We start from the raw sequence: 15,181 nt of genomic DNA, 5'->3' as shown, positions 1-15,181 counted from the left end.
TTTTCTTTAAGGTTGAGTAATATTCCATCATATATATATGTATATATATCACTTTTTTTTATCCGTTCATCTGTTGAAGGGCATCTATGTTGGTTCCATAGTTTCGCTATCATGAATTGAGCTGCTATAAACATTGATGTGGCTGCATCACTGTAATATGTTGATTTTAAGTCACTTGAGTATAAACTAAGAAGTGGGATAGCTGGGTTATGCAGTGGTTCCATTCCAAGTTTTCTGAGGAATCTCCACACCACTTTCCATAATGGTTGCACCTATTTGCATTCCCATCAGCAATGTATAAGCGTACCTTTTTTGCTATATCCTCATCAACATTAATTGTTGTTTGTATTATTGATAATTGCCATTCTGATTAGAGTGAGATAAAATCTTACAGTAGTTTTGATTTGTATTTCTCTAATTGTTAGATATGATGAACATTTTTTCATATATTTGTTGATCAATTTTATATCTTCTGTGAAGTGTCTGTTCAGTCCCTTAGCCCATTTATTGATTAGGTCATTTTTTTTTTTTTTGGTGGTAAGTTTTTGGGGTTCTGGCAAGAAGTAAAATCAATAAATGGGACTGACTCAAAAGAAAAAGCTTCTTCTCAGCAAAGGAAACAATCAATAATGTGATGAGACAGCCTACAGAGTGGGAGAAAATCTTTACCACATGCACTTCAGATAGAGCATTAATCTTCAGGATATATAAAGAACCCCACTCACTTTTGATGAACATTTGGATTGTTCCCAGTTTGGGACTTTTATGAACTAAACTTGTGAACAATTTGTGAAAATAGTTCAACTACTGAAATTTATAGCAGGTGTTTTTTGAAGTTTGTAGAAAATCACAAATTGTTTTCCAAACTGGTCATACCAATTACAATCCTGACAGTAACACAGGAGAAGTTCAGGGACTTCATAAAATTTCATAATGCTTTGTTTATACAAATAATGTCATTCCATAACAAAATGTACAGGCAAATTTTCAACATGCAAAGAAAAGTTTAAATAGGTACTAATCAAAATTATTAGTAGTTTTAGAATTTTGTAATATTTTCTTCCATAAGAATATGTCTATATCCTATAGATATTTAAATAATTAAATTGGCATTCTATTTCCACATGTTTGTCATTGTCCATTTCACTTAGAATTGCTAACATTATTAATCATAATTAATTTTCTGTAAGATTCATTTATATGGAGAGTTAATAACTCACACTCAACAGTATTATCATTAGTGGTGTTATGTAAAAATCTTTTTTTAATGGTTATGTGCTATTCCCTTTTGCAACTGTATAAAATTTCTTCAAGACTATCCTAGTTGTTGGTATTATAAAATAATACTTTTCCAAAAATTACTAATTTTTTGTTATAAAATTGGATTACTTTCCCAAGTTATAGAGGTCTCACCCTCTCAGATAGTCATCAATATTGAATGCTTTGTAAAAGCCTTTACTGAGGAATATTTGTAAAAGAAAAAATAAACAGCCACATTTCCTGTAAGGATATTGTTAAATTTATTCCTCCCTTGTAGGAAAAACACTATATCATCTGAAACAATAATTTTCTGAAGTTCTCAGAAAATGAGTCACTGAAGGACAGATTTCATTTCCATTTTGAAGAAACCCAGGGTCTTTCACAGGAGGCATTTACACAGCTAAGCACAGTGGCTAAGGAGGCTAAGACTAGAAGATCACAACTTTAAGTCCAGCCTCAGCAACTGAGTGAGATCCTAAGCACCTTGGTGAGAACCTGTCTAAGAATAAAATAAATAAATAAAAGAGCTGGGATGTAGCTCCATCCCCAGTCTGGGGGAAAAAAGAAAGAAAGAAAAGCATTTATACAAACAATCTTGCTCCTGACCTTACAAATTCAGTCTCATTTTGTTGTATTTTGACATTAATTTTATCTTGCTGCATTTGATACATCAATTATAAATTGCTTGAGGATAACCCTAAGGAAAGAAAAATAAATGTTTCTGCTCCCATATGTAAGAATTTCCAGTAATTTCTTTAAGTATGTGATGTCCTTTTCTAAAGCATCACATTACCTCATTTCAAAAGGTGCTACAAAGTTATAATAACTACAGCAGCATGGTACTGATATAAAAATAGACACATCGATCTCTGAAACAGAATAAAAAACAAATAAATAAATCTATCCACTTACAGCTAATTAATCTTCAACAAAGTTACCAAGAATACACAATGGAAATAGGACAGCGTCTTCAATAAATAATTCTAGGAAAACAGGGTATCCACATGCAGAAGAATGAAACTAGACCCCTACCTCCTACTATACAAAAATCAACTCAAAATGGATGAAAACCTTCAATGGAATACCCAAAGCTACAAAACCACTAGAAGAAACAGGGGAAATATTTCATAATGTTGGTATAGGAAAGAATATTTTGGACAAGAATGTATCCTTACTTCTTTGATTTTTAAAAACATTTTATTTGAGTTTTCTGTTTTCCACCTCCCTCTCCCCCACCCAACTTGGTAGCTAGTTCTCATTTTTAAAAAATGTGTTTATTTGTAGCTCTCATTTTTTTACTGAATAGTTCATCAAATTTAAAGAGATTTTCTAAACATTATAAGATGAACGTACCCTTACAGGCAGGTGTGTGCATGTGTGCCCGTGTGCTAATAGCTGATGTGTTTATATATTCATTTTTGTATCATGTTGTGAAGGATTATTGACATAGTATACTGTTTTGAATTTGAGTTAGAAAGAATGTTATTTTTAATTTACTAAAGCAGGTGTGTTTAACCATGTGTTTGGTGAATTTTCAGTATTATTCCTTTGATAGTTAGGTGTCCTTCATTACAGCAGTTACCATACTTGCATTTCTGTGTTTGTGTGAATAGTAGTTATTTAGTTAAGATCTGTCTTCTACATAAGACTAGGAGCCCTTTGTGGGAAGTAGTTGAGCATCTTTTAAACTTGACAGTTACAGCACTCTTACTCTTGCTTAGAGCCTGGAATATAGTTTTTACCTGATACGTGCTTAAATGTTTTACAATGAATGGATTGGAAAATTCTGATTGGGTATTCCAGACCTGGTTTAATATGATTATCCATATTCAGAATATTGTGCTTTCTAGTTTTCTAACTGATGTTCCATTAGACCAGGAATGTTTACATCCATATTCATTGGATCATGCTATTTTTTGTATTCATTGGATCATGCTGTTTATAGATTTTCTCTAATTTTTAAGTTGGGTCCATAACTCAATGTCTGTCATTGTTTTTTCCTGATAGTTTGTTATCATTTCCCCATATTTCTAGGACTCTCTTTCTCTCTATCAGTATAGAAATTGCTATTTTTCTCCTTACATCCTGATTTTAAGCAATTTTTCATTTCAGCTTATTTTCTCCCAATTCTTCTTGCTCAGGTTTTATTATCTCTTCAAAATTTTATTAAAAAATGTGAATAGGGAACATCCAAATATCTAACTTTTTCCTATAACAAGCCTGTTTAGAGGATGGAATTTGTAGTAATACATATTTCAAGCAAGGTTTCTCAGAGTGTTTGCCTGATCCCTGGTAAAGTCTAGCCCTAACCCTACTGATAATCCTGAGCACTTTAAGGACTAAATGAAATCAAAGAATTAGCTTAATAAAATTGAAAGTTCGTGTGTTTTTTATTCCTGTTCCTGAACTATAGTACAGTGAAGATTACAAGAAACTATATGAAATACAGTGTACCATGCATTTAATACAGTGGCAGATATCAAAGTGCAGCTGTCCTTTAATAAGCCAGGAATTAAAGAGATTTGCAAAAAATTTAAATACACATTACCTTTCTAATTTTGGAAAATCTAATTTTCAGAAACCATGAGCCATTTATGTTGTTGGGTCTAAAGTTATTATTTTAAGACATTAAAGTATTTAAAATTTCTTGGTTTCAGGACTGGGTATATGGTTCAGTGGTAGAGTGCTTGCCTAGAATGTATGAGGCCCAGATTTGGATCTCCAGTACTGTAAAATATAAAAATAAAAAAATAAAATTCTTTGATTTTACTTCTTTTTAAGATGTTATTATCTTATGATTTTAAAATGTTTTCACATAATATTTGTACTAATGAGGTACTATAATATAATTTTATATACATAATATGTACAATAATCAAATTAGGGTAATAGCATTATAATCTCCTCGAATAGTATATGTTAGAAACCTTCAAACTTTTCTGTAGTTATTTTCAAATGTGTAATAAACTGCTTTAGACTATAGTTACTTTACTGTGCTATAGAAGTAGAACTAATTTCCCCATCTAACTATATTTCATTAGCCATTATCCAATTTTCTTCCATCCATATTATAAATAAAAATACATACAATCTACATAGAAAACTAAAAGCTTTTTGTGGTACTCAGTAATTTTAAGAGTGTTCAATATCCCTAAGGCTAAAAATTTTGAAAACCACTATTGTGGAGTATTTTCATTCTTTTTGATTATAGAATATTTTTTCTTATGATAGGAGTATATTTGTCCCCTTTTAATAATGACATATGTGAGAGCTAAGATCATTTTGTTGAAAATTTTTAATGTGATTAATTAAAGGAACATAGGTAAATGGCAGTCATATTTTGTCACACTGTCATAGTCTGTGCATGAGAAAGGACAGGAAGATGAAATTGTAGGGAGTTACCACATGTAGCTTCAACTCTGCTAAAGAAATGAACTAATATCCAGGAACTTATCCCATGGTACTGATGTGCCTAACTAGATAAAGAACCCTCAGCCTTTAAAGATGCTTATACATGTCTGCCAACATTCCCTTCTTTCATTATTAAGCTAACATTGCTTTCTTCTTGAAATACCATGTGCATAGAACATACAGAGTCTTCATCATTGGCATAAGTATATGTAAGCCCTTAACTCTTTTCTCAGTTGACTGTTTCAGTAGAAATAAGAAAGAGTCAGACTGCTGTGCTCATAGTACTATCTTGTTCAGGAGTTTAAAAACCTATTTTAATTGTTAAACACATTGCTTGAATAAAGATTACCCTCTTTTGAATATTATCACAGAATACACTTTCTTGCCCTCTCAATTCTCTTCTTATTTCAGATATTCAGATTTAATAAGATCACAATCTTACTCACAAATCCTTAGTCAGCTAACCTCTGCTCTAAGGTCTGCCTAATATATTCTCAAAATAAAATCAGCAGAATATATAGTAAGAGTTGTATAATGCAGTAATACTTACACATTTACACAGTTTTCTTCCTGTCTAAATAGGCAAGATACAAGGGAACTTAGGAACTTGGGATTTCAAATATTTTTTTAATTCACTCACAGAAAATTTCTAATAGTTTTCTTCTTACTCAGTTCCTCAATCTTATATTGGTAACTTCAGTAAACTTTATATTCTTTGAATTATGAAAGCATAAATAAGAATGTGATCCTGTTCATGTGACTCAACAAAATTCACTTTCTGAAACCATTTAAAGCAAACAGAAGAATCTGAGCCTTTTCTGAACACATATATGTCAGATATCACTAAGAGAGAGTTAAACAACATATGATTTGCTCTATTTGATCAATAGGAAAAATATTCACCCATAAACAAATTAGTTAAAACGTGCAGTTTATATCTATTAAATGCTAAAGGAAAGTGTTCCATCTTATATGCAGGTGAGAAAAATGTATTTTTAAAATTTTAGTTTGGTTTTCTTATTTGTTACCATAGTTGATTGACAGTTGTCATTCTTTATTTGCTTTGGGGGGGAATATGCCTCAGGAAAAAACAAAGTTTCAAAGAGTGATAACCCAGAACAAATGCTTATTCTGGAAGAGGATTAAAATATTAGAAAAGAGCCAGGCAAAATGGTGCACACTAGTAATCCTAGTGACTCGGGAGGCTGAGGCAGGAGGATTGCAAGTTGAAAGACAGCCTCAAGAATTTAGCAAGTTCCTAACCAACTTAGCAAGATCCCATCTCAAAACAAAAAATTTTTAAAGAGGGCTGGGAATGTGACTCAGTGCTGGGTTCAGTCCACGGAAGCCACCTTTCCACCACATCATAAAAGAGAACATTAAATGTCACAAGTCTTATCTCCTTACTCCATTAAAAAAATTAAATTCAGTAAAGGTGAACAAATCTGTGTTATGAGCAGCAACAGCATCTGACATCATCATTGTTAGTATTTCTTTTCATAGGAGTGACATCATAATCTTAATTACCTTTATAATTTAGTAATCCAGAATCCTAGGACTTGGTTTGCCTTTGTCCTCTCAGTTGTTTCAAAAATATTTTAAGTACCTTATTAAGTATAAGCAAATAGCAAAGGAGGAAAAGGCAAGGTATTCACAGGCAGAAAGTGCTACTATTCTCCAAAATTTTGAATTGAATTTAATCTTTTACTTCTGAAATTACCGTTAATTTACAGAAACTAAGATTCCAAAGAAATGTGGTTATTATAAGAACTGAAATGTTTCAGGAAATGCCATATTGATCTCATTTTTTGCACTGTTTCAAAAACTGAAAAGAAGTTTGATTTCCATATTTAATCATATTCCTTAGAAGAAAACTAAAATAATTTTCTTCTAACAAGACTTTAATGTAAGTCCTAGATCTAAAGAAATAAAAGAAGTAACCATTGGTAGAGTTTTCTGGAATGTCTTAACTTAAATGCCAGAATCCATATTTGCCATATGTGGTCTGCTGGACAGAGGAATAAGGAAGAACTTTATTTCATCAAATACCTTAAGTATTCAATGGGAGTGAGGTGATGACACTTCGTGACTTTTAGCATCATATCTAAGGTACAATCAATCATAAAATGCTTCATTATAGTGTATACCACTAAATACAGCATTTGCTTCTCGCTTAAATTTTCATTTTATATTTATTGAGAGGACTTTTTAGACTTCTAAAAATATCACTATATGTATTATGACATGTGTTAAAATGTCATGTTTCATCACCTATGTAAAATGGGGAATTCAAGTATTCCCAGGTCTCCTTCATATTGAGAGTCTAACTACTGTGAGTCACCATTAAATTCAAGTATGATATTCTGGTTTGTCTCTTCAGTATCATCAGCAGTGTTGACAACGCAGCATTTCTTAAAATAGTGCTCTGTTTTCATCTCCACAATTATCCCACAAGCAACAAGTGAATGGTGAGCCTTGACCTAATGCTTGGCAATTGCAATTGTATCATGCATACCCACTTAAAGACATACATTTTTTTTTTTTTTTTTTTTTTTTAGAATTAATGGGATAAAGAGTCCATGCCTCTTTTCTTTAAATACAATGAATCGAAGTTCATCTCTTCATATATTTAACTCTTTTCTACTAATATGCCATTTGGGGAAAAATCATGCCTCAAGTAAACGAATAATGGACCCATAAATAAATATAACTTGAAAGTCTTAATTCACTGAGAACACTATCATTTTGTTTCTTAATAATCTTTAATTAGTGTCCTATCTCATTCAAAAATGATGCTGAAAGATATTGAGTGCTGTGAATGTTAATATCTCATAATTAGGGAGGCACTGCACTAAATAAAATTGTAGTAAACAACTTTTCACAGTGTTTAATAGCTCTGTGTATATTCAGTTTATTTTTTGCTGCAATCTACTGGTTTCCAATTGTGATGAAGTTTTATAAAGCAAACCAGCAAATTGCTTTCAGAATATTTAAAACATATTAATTTTGTTTATAAACTTCCCTTTTTGTTAAAATTTACACTTATAATTTCATTTTAAAAAAATATATACCATTTGACTATTGGACGATATTAAGGCAATGTTAATGATATGGCCCATGGTCTTTATTGAAAACAAAGATTACCAGTTTCTGTCAATTTTTGAAAAATAATATTATATTATTAAATAAATACTTTTTGTATTTAAAAAGCATAAAAATATATGAACATTTATTTTTTTTAATGAGTAATTCATGGGTAATCCAAAACTACAGATATGTGTTCACTGATATTTTATATTTATTCAATTTCTGAAGAAAAACAATATTTCAAAATAATATAGTTTGACTTACAAGATTAATATGCAAATTTCATTCTATATAATATTTACATTTCACAAATTGCTGACAAAACAACTGAAGTTCTGTTTTTGTATTTGCATGTTCAGAACAATTTCTTAAAAGGCTATGATTTTTACTTAGCAGTCTTATCCATTCTTAGTTACATCATATGTTAAGTCTATTCTACCTTTTATTTAAAATGGAAAGAACAATAGCAATTACTATTGGATAGCAAATGAAATAAAGTCATAAAATACCAGCATTATCATGCTGATTTTCCATTATTTAATACAGGAATATATGAGAACAACTAGAAAATCCATGATATTCCCATAACCTTCACAATTCATGTCAACAACTATTTTTCAAGGTCTATATATACATTATTCCCACTTCTTCCACCTGTTCTTATTCCAAAACTTTAACAACTCTTGCCTAACCCAATTTTCTTCCTTGATTGTTATTAATCATCATATGCAATCACTTTATTTTGTGGTTGCTTGTTTATTACCCATTATTCCCTGAGAAGATTATCAGTTCCATGTGGGAAGAAACCTTATCTCCTTTTATCATTTATAATACCAATGCTAAATTTACTGTCTGAAACATAGTTGGTACTCAATTAATATTGTATTAATTCATAAAGGAAAATTACTGGAAATTATAGCTATTTCATTAAGTCTTGTACATGACTTTCCATTTAATCTTAATCATTATTTCAGAAAGTCATTAGAGTAAATCTTAAGTTGCAATCTAATAGAATGGTATTCAGTGTCTTGACTATACACATCAGGGAATTTTCAAATTCTGAAAGCCTGAGTTGAAATATAAACTCCTCTAATATGTAATGTGTCATCTTGAGCAAGTTATTTAGCCTCTCTTAATACACAATTTCTTCATCTCCAAAGTGGTGCTTCAACATCACTTATTATAGGACAGCATAGGAGAGTTACAAGAATTAATTAAAATCATGCAATTAAGGTACTAATTAGACTACTAATATTAAACAAATATGTTTAAATAGTTTATGTATTTGCATCTGTTCCTATGACTTCTAAGACATTATCCCTCACATTATATGCATGGGTACATTTTGTTTTGTTTTCTTAAAATATAATTTTGGCTTATTTATCAGGTTAGTGAATTAGAAATATAACCTACATTTCAGATTCTTTATTTTATAGTAGATAATTGTTTAAGAACTTAATATCTCTAAATATTAGTTTCTACATACATAAAATATTATAAAAACTGTAATATGGATTTTAATGATTAGATGAGTTATTAATAAAAATCATTTAGTTGTATCCTGTGTATATGATTCATGTTGAGCAAATGATAGTTAATAAATGTTATTATTATTTGTTTGTTTATGTTACTTGCTTTCCTTTTTTGTTTTTTTAATCTATTCTAATTAGTTATACATGACTGTAGAATGCATTTTGACACGCCATATGTAAATGGAGTATAACTTCTCATTCTTCTGGTTGTACATGATGTAGAATCACACTGGTCATGTAATTATATATATATATATATATATATATGTTAAGTCTATTATATATATATATATATATATGGTAATAATGACCAATTAGTTCTACTATTGGGTGGACACAATACCTTTATTTTATATTTATGTGGTGCTGAGGATCAAACCCAGTTCCTCACCCGTGCTAGGAGAGCACTCTACCACTGAGCCACAACTTCGGCAACCCCTTTCCTTTTTATTCTCATTTTTTATTGCTCTGTTGTACATTAAGATCCACCAGTCTTTCATAAATGCATAAAATTATTGCATTTATGAAAAATCAATGATTTAACACTGATTCATCTGACAAAATCCAGTTTTTGCCTCATATTAATTTTATTTATTTTAAGTATAAAATGGAAAAGTACTATTCCAAGTTTGGGGGAGAATTAAATATGATGGAATGTGTGACAATATCTTATACACTATTGTTACATGAAGTTACTACACACATCCTATCAATGCTGTAAATATATAGCCCGTTTGGATCAGTTCTTATTTGTTACATCAAAGTGATTACGGAGATAATTTTGAATATGAGTGCACATAATTATTTTCTTTGTAAGGTTATTATTAACTTTTGTAGTATGTCTTTATTTTCTAGAAAAAAATTTTATCCCCTAAAAATTGTTAATGTGTTTTTTTGTAATAAGATATATGCTTCAAAGACAATAAAGTTACCAGAATTTCGATTCAAAAAGTGTTCAACTTATAATTTTCTCTATAGTATTTAAAATATTTCTTGCAGGTGATAGAGAGCTAATGAGAATGATGTGTGAAAAGAAGTTTTAAAATTATTATTATAAGGTAATATGTTCTATCTAAGAATTCAAGGGAAAGTTCGTTTAGGCCTCGAGGAAGAAGAACATGAGAACAACCACGGCATTGATCCATTGAGGTCATCTGAGTTTTCAGTTCCTGTCTTTATGCCCTTTCGTGAGTTTCTATCTTATCCAGATTCCCTTTTATTCCTCTGGTTCACAAAGCAGGGAATATGATTGCCTATATACTGCAAACATCCAACATGAGAAACATTCCCTTCTTTTTTTAAAAAAAGTCAAAAAATGTTGAGTGAAAATTCTAGTTGACTCTGTTTGATTATGTTCTCCCCATTTAGAAAAGCACATCTTACAGTTTCCATGCAGAAGAATTGGAGAGATCCCATGTAGAAAATGAAATTCTGGACCATAAAAGTCCAAGTTGTGTACCGCATATCTGTCAGAAGTTCATCACATTGATGGTTCAAAAACTTGTTTCTACTCCATCTATAATTTTTATAATCTACAAACTCTAGAATGCATACTTTTAAAAATAGAGCCCCCAATAAAGTGAACAAGTTATTTTTCTGGTTGCATAGCTGACATTTGATTTAACATTTCCCACACCAAAATTAAATTCACCTCAGAAAATACTCCTAAAGAGTAGCAATCAGACAGATCTCAGTAACTGCAAAGTAAATCAACCTCACAGCATATATTTATTTGATTACCTGTTTATTAGGATAGGTTTGAATATTTCTGAACACTTGATACTGAAGAGCAGGCAACATCCTTCTGAAGATCACTGCAAAGGTGAAAGGATAATTATTCAGCTAAGGTCATAGACTATTTTTCCCTAGGAAGTATTAATAGGGGAAAATTGTAGATATATGTCAAGTTAACATTTATTTAGTCTAGTGTACCAATGGAATTTATAAACTAAGACAAACACAGATTGTTCTGACTCAAACATTATATAGAGTATAAAACTGTTCCAGTGCAAAAGAGCATGCCACTAAAAAGAACACACACACACACACACACTTAAGGTGGCCAAGAAAGAAACAATGATAGGTATTATAATTTCACTGACTCAAATATAAATAAGGAAAGTGCCATGTTTTTGTGTGCTCATATTGTTATATAAATCCTAACTGAAAATACCAAAAGAATCACTTGCGTGCTTTAGGATTGGACATCCTTGTGACACAGACACTATAAGAGGAAAATTATAGGAAACACTAGGTTAATGAAAGACCATCAAAGAACTAAGCTGCAGTATATTATGGCATACATGAAATCCTTTCTAACTAAAGGGATCAAAGAGGGTAGATGGCAAAAAGTAGGTGTCTTCAAAAAAAAAAAAAAATAATAACATTGCCTCTGAGAGTTAACCCATGAATCAAAACATGATTTTCAGAAGATAGAAATAAATCTTCCTGAAGTAGAATAGCTCTAAGCAAGATATATTTGAATTAACCTAACTTAATGTATTAACAACCTAAAGAAAAAATTATCAATCAGGAAGTAAAGCAAACGTGGATAGAGAAAATTACCTTTGGCAAGAAAGAGTAGCAGTTCACTTTGAAGCAATGTTCCAGAAAGAATGTCTTCTATGCAAATGATTTAATATCCCTTCTCAGAAATTTTTTTCCTCAACGCTTTAAAAATATAATTCATTAATAACCTATCTCACTGGCTATGAGTTTTACTTTATCAAAACCCCTGTATACAAAATGTGGTGATTTGGTTTTCCTAATAGTTTTGAGTGGTGAAAAGTACAACAGTGGAGAACCAGAGTTTCCAGTAATCTTGGCAGTATCATATATCATCCTAGTATCAGATTTTGTGAATTATTACAAGTTGGTTTGGAACACAATCAAAGCAAGGTGCTTTATTTCAGTGAAAACCTTGGTGGTTTCTGAGTGTGCAATATGAAAAACGAATTGAACCAGTGGTACGATTTACCTGCTGAGGCCAGCCTGCAGTCAGCCATTCACTTCTGGCAAAATTTGTCAATATCCTTTAACTGGGACAAGCCTGTTTTTGAGCAAAGCAGATTTATTACTTATTGTAATGAGAGAGAACCCATGAGGTACCATGAGGCATCTTACAAAGCAAGTACGGGTTGAATATTCCTTAATTCAAAATACTTGAAATCAAAAGTGTTTCAGATTTTGACTTTTTTTTCTGATTTTGGAGTATTTGCATATGACCTTTCTAGATGATAGAACTAAATACAAAACTCTTAAGTCTAAATATAAAACTCTGAATGTGTCACATAAACATTAACCACATGAACAAAAGGTGATTTTATGCAATATCTTTACAATATTTTAAATGAGCCTGTGTTTTGAATGCCATCAGTTATATGAGATCAAGTGTGAAATTTTCCACTTGTTCCATCATATGGGTGTTCAAAAAGTTTTGGGTTTTGGATCATTTCCGATTTGTGGATATTTGGTTTAGGGATGTTCAGCCTGTATTAAAAGAAATCTGTTAAGGATTAAGGCTTTGATTGGGTAATTTAGGGAAGGATCTAAGAAAGCAGAGCTTCACACTAAACTGAGTGTTCTCCAAAAGCTAGAGAAACTCTATCAGTAGTTATCTCAATAATACTTACCTGTATTGGGAAAAAAAAAAAAAAAAACAGTAGTCACACACATAATTAAAAAGGGGGATGTTTGAAATTTTATGAATAGTGTAATGCCTTTGTTTAAACACTCTGTGCTATGGTTTATCCTCAAAAGGAGAATAAGGTGGCTAATTTTCATATTCGTTGTAAAAATATTGCATCAGATGAATTTCAAGAAATAAGGGAAGAGAAAGACCAAACTAAGAATACAGTGGCCAAACTACTTGGTTCTTAAGAAGTAATTGATAAAAATATCACATTTTACATTTTTACCCACCTTTTTTTTTCATACTGGGGATTGAACTCAGTGGTACTCAACCACTGAGCCACATCCCCAGCCCTATTTTGTTTTTCATTTAGAGACAGGGTCTCACAGAGTTGCTTAGCACTTCATTTTTGCCAAGGCTGGCTTTGAGCTCTTGATCCTCCTGCCTCAGACTCCCTAGCCACTGGGATTACAGGTGTACACAACCATGCCCAGCTTTTTACCTACTTTTGAATTTTTCCATTCTGTGTGTCGTAGTCTCAATTCAGCAATCAAATAATAAGTTTGTTCCACCACATTTTAATAAATTAATTACAGATATTACCTTCTTAGGTTAGAACTGAGGAAACATACATATTTTACAAGTTTATACTTTAAGACCTAAAGTGGCTTCAAGATTAAACCATGGTACAAACTACTTAACTTTTTTTTTCTTTTTTTTTTTAAACAGGTTTCATTCACTTTATTTATTTGTATAAAAACTCTTATGTTGTAACCACAGCAGGAGCCTGGGTCCTCTGTAAAGAGACTCTGGTGTTGGTTTTCACAAGATGCTCAGTGAATTCCTGATAGGGAGACTTGGTGAACACAGTTTCTTTCCAGAGATCGGGAGTCAAATAGTTATATGTCTTGGAGATGGCATCAAAGGTGGCCTCAGCGAAGTTGCCCAAGGTGGCAGTGCAGCCCCTGGCAGAAGTATAGCAGTCATCAATACCAGCCATCAGCACAGCTTCTTGGGCACAGGGGCTGAGACAATGCCAGTACCTCTGTGGGCAGGGATGAGCTGCACCAGCACAGAACCACAACGTCCAGTCACCTTGCAAGGGACTGTGTGAGGCTTGCCAATCTTGTTCCCCCAGTAGCCTCTCCTCAAAGGAACAATGGAAAGCTTGGCCAGGATGATGGCCCCTCAGACAGCAGTGGCTACCTCCTTGGAGCACTTTACTCCCAGTCCAACATGACCATTGTACTCCCGGACAGCTACAAATGCCTCAAACCTGGTCGCTGGCCAGCACGAGTCTGCTTCTGTACAGGCATGATCTTCAAAACCTCATCCTTGAGTGAAGCCCCCAGGAAAAAGTTGATGATCTCAGACTCCTTGATAGGCAAAGAGAAGAGGTAGATCTCCTCCAAGGACTTGACCTTCATGTCCTTGACCAGGCGGCCCAGCTTGGTGACCGTGATCCACTCCTTGTCTTCGCCTTGCCTCCACGAGTGCCGCAGCCCTGGCCCTGACCCCGGCCTCTGCCCCAGCCAGGCCTCGGAGACCGCTGCCAAAGCCTCCGCAGAAGCCTCCGGGGCCATCTATTCTGGGGCCCTGGGGCCCTCCAGGGCCTTCCGCTGCACCAGCATCATCTGCCATTTGGTGTTTTCCCAGAGAAGAAACTTAACTATTTCTTTATCCATTAAAATACTAGTGATAAAATAAACTACATTAGAATATTTTGCATCTTGACTCTAGTTTAACAGTTCTAAAATTAAGCATGGCATTAGAATATCAAGCCCACTCTGAGAGCTACTAATTAAGTTTAGTTACATGAATGAAATGAGTTTTTATTTTTAAATCTAGATAAATCTAAAATTCAGTCAGTGGTCAAGAATAATTTATTAATATTTACTTATTAAACTGTTGACACTGGATAGGTAGAGGGGACTATTACTATCTTTAGTGAAGACTAGACCATTAATCTTTTTGCCTATGTTATGTGTAAAAATATTGGTAAGATCTTGAGGAAGGAAATGTTTCAAGCCAACTGATGCAAAGAAGAAATTTTGGAGGCCATGTTATATCCTAGTATCCCTTCCTTTTCTCCTTTAGATAAAACACAGGTTAGATAGTGTTTTTTTGTCGTTGTTGGTCTTGTTTTGTTTGAGAAAAGGCTAGAACTAACCTAGTTAACTCTAATTGAGGCAACTTCTGAAAGGAACTACATTATTACTAACTGTATGTTTGGATCCTTAAATCCCCCCCCCCCATAAAC

The 15,181-nt window shown here is 32.5% G+C and overlaps 1 pseudogene across 1 annotated transcript; it reads right to left on the bottom strand.

Moving 5' to 3' along the window:
• Positions 1–13,661: 13,661 nt before the first annotated feature.
• LOC306656871 (small ribosomal subunit protein uS5-like) lies at positions 13,662–14,562 on the bottom strand (annotated as a pseudogene). Its single transcript has one exon. The product of its transcript is annotated as a small ribosomal subunit protein uS5-like (transcript).
• Positions 14,563–15,181: the final 619 nt, after the last annotated feature.

This window comes from Sciurus vulgaris (assembly GCF_902686455.1).
Source record: "Sciurus vulgaris genome assembly, chromosome: 1".
NCBI lineage: Eukaryota > Metazoa > Chordata > Mammalia > Rodentia > Sciuridae > Sciurus > Sciurus vulgaris.
Note: the sequence above shows the minus strand (reverse complement) of the source record. Positions and strands in the feature narration are given on the sequence as shown.